The 12,739-nt window shown below is 40.4% G+C and overlaps 1 non-coding gene across 1 annotated transcript; it reads left to right on the top strand.

The window, feature by feature from the left end:
* The first annotated feature begins 12,208 nt into the window (after window positions 1-12,208).
* On the top strand, window positions 12,209-12,315 carry LOC112302929 (U6 spliceosomal RNA). Its single transcript, XR_002974601.1, has one exon. It is a non-coding gene; the product is annotated as a U6 spliceosomal RNA (small nuclear RNA).
* Window positions 12,316-12,739: the final 424 nt, after the last annotated feature.

Genomic DNA, 12,739 nt, shown 5'->3' with positions numbered 1-12,739 from the left:
TTCTAATATGGAAAACTAGTTTTGAGTGTTTCGTAGAAGGCATTATTGATATTAAAACATATTTGGGTTTGAAAAATTAAAAAATGCAAGTAACACTATGTTATTAATTTTCTCAAGTTTTCAACTTCTGGCCAAATGGAGGCATAGGTAGGTATGCTTTGTTTCCTCATACAACTAAAAGAAGGCCAACAACCAATTTTAAAACAAAACAAACCCAGAACTGCCAGACAATTAAATTGTATGAAAGTCCACCAACCAAGGAGTTAAAGAAGAAACATTCATCCAGATTAGTAGGAGAGGTGGAGACAGGCACCCAGGGCAGGGAAGACACGTGGCAATGTGCTGGCTGGCCAACCAAGTGGGTGAGGTTGTGGCCCATGGACCAGGCAGTCCCACATTTGAGTGTGGATAAACTAGGAGGAACAACTGGAGAGTGAGACAGACTGCACAACCCAGGGTTCAAGCACAGGGAAAGAAAGCCTCGAAATCTGTAGCTTTAAAAACCTATGGGGTTGTGGTGGCAGAAGAAACACCCAGTTTCACAAGAGAATCTGTTGGACAGACCACAGGTCCTAGAATGTACACAAACCAACCCACCCAGGAATCCCCACCAGAATGACACAATTTGCTTCTGGTTTAGGGGAAGTGACAAAGCGTGGTGAGAGCCAAGCAAGTGACATTGTTCTCTCTCTGACCCCTCCCCCACATATAGCACCACATCGCAGCAACATGGGTTGCCCATCCCTGGAGAATACCTAAGGTTCCACCCTGTAAAATGTAACAGGTATGCTGAGACAAAGAAATATGGCCAAAATGAAAGAACAGATCAAAACTCCAGAAAAATAACTGAGTGGTAAGGAGATAGATGATTTATCAGATGCAGAGTTCAAAACACTGGTAATCAGGATGCTCACAGAAATTATTGAGTATGGGTGCAAAATAAAGGAAGAAGTGAAGGCTACAAAAAGTGAAATAAAGAAAAAATATACAGGAAACCAACAGTGAAGGGAAGAAAACTGGGACTCATATAAATGATTTGGTACAGAAGGAAGAAATAAACATTCAACTGGAACAGAAGGAAGAAGCAAGAATTAAAAAAAAAAAATGAGGAGAGGCTTAGGAACCTGCAGGACAACTTTAAACATTCTAACATCAGTATCATAGGGATGCCAGAAGGAGAAGAAGAAGAGCAAGAAATTGAAAACTTATTTGAAAAAATAATGAAGGAACACTTCCCCAATATAGCAAAGGAAATAAACATGCAACTCCAAGAAGCTTAGAGTCCCAAAGAAGTTAGACCCAAAGAGGAACACACCAAGACATATCATAATTAAATTGCCCAAGATTAGGGATAAAAGATGGTGGAGGGATGAGTGGAAGTTACACTAACCTTCTCCCAGGACCAGTCTGGAATTGCAACTCAATTGTGGAGATATCACCCAGAACAAACAACTGAACAATAGCAAGAGAGAAACCTTATAACCTCAGTCAGAAGAATCTACTTCAGGAACTACTATAAAGGACATATGGACAAACCAAGGGGGAGGGTGAAGGTGGGGGAGGGAGGGGGGTTCAGCCAGGGTGGGGTGGAGGGGTGGGGAGAAAATGCAGACAACTGTAATTGAACAATAAAAAATGTTTAATTTAAAAAATAAAAATAAAAAGAAGGATCAGCTTCAGAACAATGTGACTGATAGGGAGTGTGGTACAGACATGAGAAGGCTGGTTGAGCACCCACAGGCAGCAGCTGAAGCACCAGAAGGTTATTTAAGCAGCCAGCTGGAGCCCCCAGAGAAGTGTGGGCTCTAAACCCTAAGCTCGGATCCCCAGCCTAGAGCAACAGGGCCTGGAAAGTATGCAGATAACATGCAGCTGTGAAAAACATTAGGGTTGCTTTCTGCCAGAGATGGATGGCTAGAGATGCAAAAAGCCATTTAAAGGGCCAATGCATAAAATTTCATTTGCAACCACTGACCCTGGGCCCTGACAAAGGGAGGGGGAGAGTGGACTAGAAACACTTGAGGAGAGACTGAAGACAGAAGCTTTGGGGAAAGAACGGAGAGAGTAGCCACCAGGATCCCAGTGCTAAGTCATCCCCCATACTGCAGCAGCTGTCCTGCCCAGGAAGACCACTGCCCTCTGAGTGACAGCAGCCTGAGGGGAAACAAGACCCCTTACCCAAGAAGGGATTCTGCCCCATGCTATGGAGCTTAAACCTGATTGCTGAGTGCAGAGTGACTCAGATTAACAACTGAATGAAAAAGCCACAGATAGTAGATCCCTGGCAGTCTGGGAGCAGGCTGCCTAAGGTCAGATGGGGTCAACATCTCACATCACCAGAGGCGGATCCAGAAAGGAAAAACAGTGGTAAATACTAGAGGCTACTGAGATGAAATCCACTGTGGTTTTCTCCATGATTAGTGATATTTTCTTTCCTGCATAGCTTTTTAACATTAATTTCTTGTTGAACAAGTTTGTGCATATTAAGTTACTAGATTTTATATTATAGTTTATTTCTCTCCTTTCTTATAATAGTCTTAACCTCTTTACACCCTTATTAATACTGGTTCATTTGCTGTTGATAGTGGAATTGCAAGGGGGTGGCAGGGCAGATATTTTTGCGGAAGTGGGTTTGTTCCCTAGGCTTTGTGGTGTTGTTCTGGCAGCACCTGCACAACAGCATATAAGACGTGGTGGGTGGAGTTACCCTCAGTCAACCAGCTGGAGGGAAGGACTCACCAAAGAATGACCCAACAACCACCAAAACACAATTACATCCAGAGAGCCAACATAAATGGCATAAAGGGCATCCTAACAGTATCAAGTTCAGGAGATCGAGGACACTGTACCACTGAATCTCACAGGTCTCCTACCATCCAAGTTCGCACCACAAACTCAGGGAGTCAAATCAGATCAACTTAAGAAGCAGAGCCAAACAAGAAGAGTCTCACAAATAATGGGAAGACAAAGAAACAATGCCCAAATGAAAGGAAAGGAGGGATCCTCAGAAAGAATGCTAAATGAAAGAGAGGTAAGTCAAGTATCAGATATTGAGTTCAAAACATTGGTTATAAGGAAGCTCAATGAGCTCACTGAGAATTACCAAAAACTACAGGGAAGCTACAAGGAACTTACTGTGAGTTACACCAGCATGGAAAAGGACATAGAAACAATCAACAAAAGCCAAGAGGAAATGAAGAATACAATTTCTGAATTGCAGAACACAGTAGAAGGAGTCAAAAGCAGGCTAGATGAAGCAGAGGATTGAATCAGTGAGCTGGAAGAAAGATAGAAAAAAACTCGCAGAAAGAGCAACAAAAGGAAAAAAGACTCAAAAAACCAAACCAAAACAAAACAAAAAACCAAAAAGGGATTAAGGGAAACGCGTGACAACATGAAATGTAATAATATGTGTATAATAGGGATACCAGAAGGAGAAGAGGAGCAAGGGATAGAAAACCTGTTTGAAAAAGTAATGATGGAAAACTTCCCTAATTTGATGAGAGAAAAAGACACACCAGTCCAGGAAGCATAGAGGGTCCTAATTAAGAGAAACCCAAAGAGGCCCACTGCAAGACACATCATAATTAAAATGGCAAAATTCCAAGACAAACAGAGAATCCTAAAGGCGTCAAGGGAGACACAGGAAGTAACATACAAGGGAGCTCAAATAAGGCTACCAGCTGACTTCTCAATGGAAACACTACAAGCCAGAAGGGAATGGCAAGAAAGATTCCAAGTAATGAAAAGCAAAGGTCTGCAACCAACACTAGTCTACCCAGCAAGGCTCTCAATTAAAATGGAAGGTGAAATATGGAGTTTCCCAGACAAAAGAAGGCTAAAAGAATACACCTCCACCAAACCAGCATTGCAAGATATTCTACAGGGACTGCTCTAAGAAGATGAAGCAAAAGAGTGAGAGAGAGAGAAACACAGGTACAAAGGGGATAAAAGGGCAATGACTAAGTACCTATCAATAATAACCTTAAATGTAAATAAATTAAATGCTGCAATCAAAAGACATAGGGTAGCTGAATGGATAAGAAAACATGACCCACACATATGCTGCCTACAAGAGACCCACTTCAGAACCAAAGACCTACATAGACTGAAAGTGAATGGTTGGGAAAAAATGTGCCAGGCAAACAGACAGGAAAAATGGGGGGGGGGGGGCGTGGATAGCAATACTTATATCAGACAAAATAGACTTTAAAACAAAGGCCATAAAAAGAGACACAGAAGGATACTTCATAATACTCAAGGGAAGAATCCATCAAAAAGACATAAACATTGTAAACATATATGCACCCAACAGAGCAGCACCCAAATATATAAAGAAAATCTTGGAGGACTTCAAGAAAGATATAGATGGCAACACACTTATACTAGGGGATTTTAACACCCCACTCTCAACAATAGATAGATCTTCCAAACAATATATCAACAAGGATATTGTGGCACCGGACGAAGCACTAGATCAAATAGACTTAACTGATATATGTAGAACCTTTCATCCCCAAGAAGCAAAATACACATTCTTTTCAAATGCACATGGAACATTTTCAAAGGTAGACCACATGATAGGACACAAAAGAAGTTTCAACAAAATTCAAGAAAACTGAAATCATATCAAGCATTTCCTTGGACCACAAAGGCCTGAAACTAGAAACCAACCTCAAGGAGAAAACTCAAAAACACTCAAATTCGTGGACATTGAATAGCAGGCTATTAAACAATGAATGGGTGAAGAATGAGATCAAGGAAGACATCAAGTTTTTGGAAACAAACGAAAATGAACTCACAACAGTCCAAAACCTATGGGACACAGCAAAGGCAGTCCTGAGAGGGAAGTTTACAGTGATACTGGCCTACCTAAAAAGAGTAGAAACAGCTCAAATAAACAACCTAACCATACACCTACAAGAAATCAAGGAACAGCAACAAAGACAGCCCAGAGCGAGTAGAAGGAAGGAAATAACCAAAATCAGAGCAGAATTAAGTGGCATAGAGACTAAAAGCACAATTGTAAGGATTGCCGAATCCAGGAGCTGGTTCTTTGAAAAGATAAACAAAATTGACAAGCCCTTGAGCACGCTCATCAAGAAAAAAATAGAGAGGACCCAAATAAACACAATCAGAAATGAAACAGGAGAGGCTACAACTGATACCACCAAAATACAAAGGATTGTAGGAAATTACTATGAAGAACTCTATGCCAGAAAATTTGAAAACCTAGATGAAATGGACAAATTTCTAGAAAAATATAATATTCCAAAACTCAATGAAAAAGAACCAGAAAGCCTGAACAGACCAGTAATGCCTGATGAAATTGAAACAGTAATCCAAAAGCTTCCAACACACAAAAGCCCTGGACCAGATGGTTTCACAGGAGAATTCTACAGAGCATTTAAGGGGGAGCTAATCCCCATCCTCCACAGATTATTTCAAAAAATTCAATAAGATGGAAGACTCCCAAACTCTTTTTATGAAGCCAGCATCATCCTAATCCCAAAACCAGATAAAGACTTAACAAAGAAAGAAAACTTCAGGCCCATATCACTGATGAACATAGATGCTAAAATCTTCAACAAAATATTGGCAAACTGTATCCAGCAATACATTAAAAAGATCATACACCATGGCCAAGTGGGATTCATCCCAGGGATGCAAGGATGGTACAATATTAGTAAATCAATAAACATAATACATCACGTAAACAAAAGCAAAGAGAAAAACCACTTGATCATATCAATAGATGTGGAAAAAGCATTTGATAAGATACAGCACCCATTTCTGATAAAAACACTCAGCAAAGTGGGAATAGAGGGAGCATTCCTCAACATCATAAAGGCCATATATGAGAGACCTACAGCCAACATCATACTCAATGGACAAAAACTTAGAGCTTTCCCACTAAGATCAGGAACAAGACAAGGATGCCCTCTCTCACCACTCCTATTCAACATAGTATTGGAAGTCCTAGCCACAGCAATCAGACAAGAAAAAGCAATAAAAGGCATCCAAATTGGAAAGGAGGAAATGAAACTGTCACTGTTTGCAGATGACATGATAGTGTACATGGAAAATCCGATAGACTCCACAAAAAAACTACTTGACCTAATAAATGAATATTGCAAAACAGCTGGATACAAAGTCAATACTAAGAAATCAAAGGCGTTCCTGTATACCAACAACGAAACTGCAGAAAAAGACATCAGGAAAAAAATCCCATTTGATCTAGCAACAATAAAAATAAAGTACCTAGGAATAAACCTAACCAAGGAGGTAAAAGACCTGTACTCAGAAAACTACACAACACTGAAGAAAGAAATTAAGGAAGACAGAAATAAATGGAAGCCTATACTGTGTTCATGGATCAGGAGAATTAGCATCACCAAAATATTCATACTGCTGAAATCAATTTATAGATACATTGCAATCCCCATTAAAATACCAGTGACATATTTCACAGATACAGAAGGCACATTTCAAAAATTTATATGGAAGTACAAACGACCCCAAATATTTGTAGCAATTTTCAGGAAGAAGAACAAAGTAGGAGGCATCACAATACCTGACATCAAAGTATATTACAAGGCCACTGTAATCAAGGCCATTGTAAACAGCCTGGTTCTGGTATAAAAACAGGCACATAGACCAATGGAACAGAACAGAGAGCCCAGAAATAAACTCAAGTCTTTATGGTCAATTAATATTTGACAAAGGAGGCAGGAGCATAAAATGGAGCAAAAATAGCCTCTTCAACAGATGGTGTCGGGAGATCTGGACAGCTACGTGCAAAAAAATGAAACTCGATCACCAACTTACACCATATACAAAAATAAATTCAAGGTGGATAAAAGACTTAAATATAAGTCGTAACACCATAAAAGTCCTAGAGGAAAACATTGGCAGGAAGATCTCAGACATTCCACGCAGCAGCATCGTCACAGACATGTCCCCTAAAGCAAGGGACATAAAGGAAAGAATAAACAAATGGGACCTCATCAAAATAAAAAGCTTCTCCATGGCTAAAGAAAACAGCATTAAAATACAAAGAGAACCGACAGTATGTGAAAACATATTTGCCAATGATACCCCAGACAAGGGCCTGATCTCCAAAATATAGAAAGAACTCACACAACTCCACTCCAGGAAGACTAACAACCCAATTAAAAAGAATGGGCAAAGGACTTGAACAGACACTTCTGCAAGGAAGACATATAGAGGGCCCAGAGACATATGAAAAGATGCTCAGCATCACTAGCCATCAGAGAGATGCAAATTAAAACCACAAGGAGGTACCTCTCACACCAGTCAGAGTGGCCAACATAAGCAAATCAACAAACAAATGTTGGAGAGGATGTGGAGAAAAGGGAACCCTAGCACATTGTTCGTGGGAATTCAGACAGGTGCGGCCACTGTGGAAAAGAGTATGGAATTTCCTCAGAAAACTCAAAATGGAACTGCCCTTTGACCCAGCAATTCCGCTGCTGGGAATATACCCTAAGAACCCTGAAACACCAATCCAAAAGAACCTGTGCACCCCAATGTTCATAGCAGCACAATTTACAATAGCCAAGTACTGGAAGCAACCGAAGTGCCCATCAGCAAAGGAGTGGATCCAAAAACTATGGTATATTTACACAATGGAATTCTACGCAGCAGAGAGAAAGAAGGAGCTTATACCCTTTGCAACAGCATGGATGGAACTGGAGAGCATTATGCTAAATGAAATAAGCCAGGCAGTGAAAAACCAATACTATATGATTTCACCTATAAGTGGACCCTAATCAACAAAACAAACAAGCAAGCCAAATATAACCAGAAACACTGAAATAAAGAACAAACTGACAATAACCAGAGGGGTGGTGGGAGGTGATAACAGGGGGGAAAGGGGGTATAGTCATCAAGTAACATGTATAGAGGAGACATGGATAAAGCCAATGGAGGGTAGGATCAAGGGTCAGATGTGGGTATGGCTGGAGTGGTTGCAAATGGTGGGGGTCAAATGGTGACAATTTTACTTGAACAACAATGAAAAAATAGACAGGGGAGGTTATGAACAGTATAGGAAATGGAGAAGCCAAAGAACTTATACCTATGAGCCATGCCCATGAGCTAAGGGAAGGGAATACTGGAGAGAGGCATGGTGTAGGGTGGAGGGGGATAAAGGGGAGAAAAATGGGACAATTATAATAGCATAATCAATAACCTATACTATGAGAAAAGAAAAAGAAAAAAATTCTAGTTGGTTCTTCCATTTTTAGACCCCAAGTGAATACAGTATGTATACATTCAGAATAGGTTTTCCATTGCCATTGTGGTTAATGTTGGAACAAACAACTGAGAAAGAATTAGAGAATTATAGTAAAGTCACTCCCTGAGAAATTTTTCCATAAAAGCAAACCACAGCACAAAGACGGAGGACCCTTCTTGTCAAAGTGACAGTGTGAGAAAGAAGGAAACTGCCCCTTCTCTATGGATAGTTCTCATTCTCTAATCATTTGCATGTTGGTCTCATTATAGTAATTTTGTCCTTCTAAACTCAATTTCAAATTTCTATAAATTATCTTCTTGTTCATGCTTTTGAAGCATCAAGAAGTCAGATTGGTACCCACCCAGTGATGAGTGTCTGGTCAGGACAGTGTCCCCATCATCACATCTACCTTACCTGATAGCTGCCTGTGCTCAGGGAGGGCACCTTCCACTTTTGGAAAGATATACAGCTTCTCCTCACTGTCCCCTCCCCACTCCCCCCTAGCTATTGTTAGATTGTTCTTAACTTCAATGTCTCTGGTTATATTTTCTTTGCTTTTTTCTTCTGTTGATTATGAGGAGAGGGGTTTACAGGAACTACTATAAAGGACACATGGACAAAATCAAGGGGGAGGGTGGAGGTGGGGGAGGGAGGTGGGTTCAGCTGGGGTGGGATGGAGGGATGGGGAGAAAAGGCATACAACTGTAATTGAATAACAATAAAAATTTTTTAAAAGTTAAAAAAAAGAAAAAAAGATATACAGCTTGTTGTTACAAGACACAGATCCTCCTTCACACACTGAATGACCATACATAGAAAAGCACAGCAATCCTCTTTTTTGCTTAATATTCAGTGCACTACAAGAAATTTAATTCCCATTTTGAGAATCTCTTCAGGAAGGAACAAGAAAGTTGCTTCCACAGGTGCTTCCCACTGAGGGTGCTATTCTTCATGCTGTGGTCCAGCCTTTCCATTCATTCCATGACTTCCAATAGTAAGTTGTTAAATGAGTCCTTTCAAATTCATGTTCACACCTTGGCTGGTGTGGCTCAAGTTGATCAGGCATCATCCAGCAAACCAAAAAGTGATGGGTTTGATTCCTGGTCACAGTACATGCCTGGGTTGTGGGTTCAGTCCCTGGTTGGGGTATATGCAAGATGCAACCAATCAGTGTTTCTCTCTCACATTGATGATTCTCTCCCTCTCTTTCTTCCTCCCTTCTCCTCTTTAGAGTCAATAAAAGAAAAAAATTAAAATACATACTCATGAATAATTTTAAGAGGAAAAATGATTTAAACTCTAATAAGTAAACACCTGATCATGGATATGTAAGAATTTTCCCTTAAAAAATCATTAGTATTACTCTATAACCACTGGTGGTTTCTCAGGGCATCAATTTTCTCTGAAAAGTGATATGCCACAGATAAATGCCTGGACAACCAGGGTGTCCTGTGCTCTGGGGCACTGTTATCTCTGCCCACAAGTGTGTTCCTGATGCCTTTTACACACCCAGTGTGCCCGTCTATGAAGCCCCTAAACATAAAACCCCTGAAAGGGAAAATGAGTAGGTTCAGATGGTAAAATGCAGGTATCCATGGACACTATTCTTAAGCTGGCAAAGTTAAGAATCAACAACAACAAAAAACTTCATTAATGTATAGGGATATTTATAGGGATACAGAAGCAGAAGGTTTTTATTGTCAGGAGAGATAATTTTGTAAGTAATTTTGATTTCTACTCTATCAGAGTAGAAATCAATGCTAAATAATAACAACTATTATTATTTTAAAAATCTTGAAAACAACATAAAACCCTTTCCCCCTTCCTGAATAGCTTGAAGTCCTTTTAGAATTAGGTGAAAGGTGAAAGCACTGAAGTAAGATGAAGGAACCCTGGGAAAAGAATATTGGAAAGTGAAAGAAGGAGGTAGATAATAAAAGTGTGTAGGATGTGTGCATGAATTTCTATGTGAATAAAGCTAAGATACCTACATTCTACGCCAGTTGGAGTTTGACAATTAATATGAGAAGAAATGAACCATGGCCAGGGAAAGAGATGGTGAGGGTCACAGGGAACACGCCACTCAGGGGAGCACATGGTAGGGGTGATGAAAGGCAGATTTGTAGATACAAAAAAAGGAAAACCTAATGGAAAGATGGGAGATGCCAGCCTGAGGGACATTTTTCATCACTGGAACCTTTGGCTCAGTGGGTCCAAGGTTGGACACAAGAGTTAGTGGCAAGGGGACAGGTGTCAGAAGGTTTTGTCCATGATCTCATGCAGGCGTCTCACTACCTTTCATTGCCTCCTCAGCCAAGAGCCCACAGTGTTAAGTAAGCATGCTCTGATCCTGCAGTAGGAGAATTATGATCCAAGAGATTAGTGTGTTCTCATTTTGATCCAAGAGATCAGTGTGTTCTTCACCATTTTCTCCATGAAGAGAGTAGGGCCAGCCAGGATTTAGAGAAAACCTGAGGGACTTAGCCTACTAGAGCCTATGCTTGGAAGCAGAGGGCATCCTAACTTTCCTCCCACCCCCAAGATAAAGTGAAACTTTTCAGAAAACCAGGGCAAGAACCAGCTCCCAGACTGTGTGTGTACGAAGATACTCTCTTCAGTGGAGAAAGAGCCTGGGGACAGCTCATGGTCTCAGGGCTTTTAGGTTTTTTTGTGTTACCAGGCAGTCTGAATCATCATGTAATACCTCCTCTCAGATTTTTGATCAGCCAGGGAATCAACACAAACTCACTGATTAACCACAGAGTGTGCAATCAAGTGCTAAGTGTACAGTCACATTAAAGAACATATAATCACCAGCCACATTTCTTTCTACTTTGCATTTCTTTCTACTTTGTGTACATGGGACAAAGTGAACAGAACCTCTTTATTTATACCACTTCATGGGTGCCATTATAATAGAAGTTGCCTCTAAAAATACAGTGGTTAAAGACATGGAGAAAAATTGAGTGAAAAGAGCAGTGTTTTGGCATCAAAGTCAGTTGCCTGGCTGAGGAATCTTAGGCCAGCTGCTTGACCTCTCCACGTCATCCCTTCCTCTACAAAATTAAGATGTTATTGTTGATAATGATGTTGATCTTTAGTTCCTAGTGTTATGAAAAACACATCAGGTACAAAGTCATCTGTTCCTGCTTTTACTCATGGGTGGAGTCTTTGGTCCCATGAAAGCCCGGATGCACCCTGTCTGGACCATAGCAGGGCTTCCAGGAGTCAAGGATAAGAAGTTCTCCATGTACAACTCGAATTCCAGAGAGAGCCCCAACAGGTGGTGGGGGTTTCTCTGTAGACACAGTGGGATCAAGCTGAGTGTCTTGAAAGTTTATCTAAAATGAGCTCTACTTCACATTAGATTTTGGAAATTACAAACTGCTGCAGATGTCTGAGTCCACAGGCAATAGTTTTGAAACCTTGATGAATCAAATCAAAAGAAAACATACTCTTTAAAGACTATCAAGTATTTTTCCCCTTTTATGAGAGGTACAGTCTAAATTAATAATTCTTTTTTTGAAAAATAAAAAATATGTCATAATAGTTTGCATTTTCCAAAGGTGAAGCCTAGATTCCACTGCAGAACAAAATTCAACACAATGCAGAACTACTTAATTTAATGCAATAACATCAAAGGTAGTCTTTACTACATGTAGAATTGCATTTCTTTATTCTTTTCTTCACTTGTTCATTTAACTAGGATGTGCTGAGTTCCTATTACGTGCTTAGCAATCCTCTAGACCCTGAGTGCCGCCCTTATGGTGATCACAGTCAGTGAGGGAGACAGATAGCAAAACAGCCATTTTACTCATGCTGGGTGCTAAAGCAACCAAGAGGATGTGTGAAGGGTGATGGGCGGGGTTTCGGAAGGTTTTCCTGAATGAGTGACTTTTAAATTGAGATCTATAGAATAAGTCATACTTTATAGTCAAAAGAGAGTGGGTGCCTGCTTTAACGGCATGTAGACTAACATTAGAACTATACAGAGGAAATTAGCATGGCTCTTGTGCAAGAATGACACTCAAATTTGTAAAGTGTTCCACATTTTTGCACAACAATGTGAATATACTTAATGCCACTGAACTATATACTTAAATGATTAAAATGCTAAATTTTATATTATGTAAATTCTGCCACAATAAGATAAAGGGGGGGTGATGCTGGGAAGGTCCTATTGTAGACAGTGGGAACAGCAGGTACAAATATCTTCTGGGAAGAGGAAGCATGGGTGAGAGGAAAGCCAACAGGACTGGTGTGTCAAAATTTGGGGGATGTTGTATGGCCCAAGATGAGGCAGAGGCCATCTCACACTGAAACTATATGTTGATCTGTGTCCTGAGACTAGTGGGAGGTTGTGAAGGGCTTTCATCAGGAGAGTGACATAATTTGTGTTTGAAAAAATCACCCTGGACTAGGGTGGAGAGTGTGTGGAGAGGCAGTGAATGTGGCTGACCAGTTGGGAAGGTGTTAGAG

Source organism: Desmodus rotundus, chromosome 1, assembly GCF_022682495.2.
Source record: "Desmodus rotundus isolate HL8 chromosome 1, HLdesRot8A.1, whole genome shotgun sequence".
Classification (NCBI taxonomy): Eukaryota; Metazoa; Chordata; class Mammalia; order Chiroptera; family Phyllostomidae; genus Desmodus; species Desmodus rotundus.
Note: the sequence above shows the minus strand (reverse complement) of the source record. Positions and strands in the feature narration are given on the sequence as shown.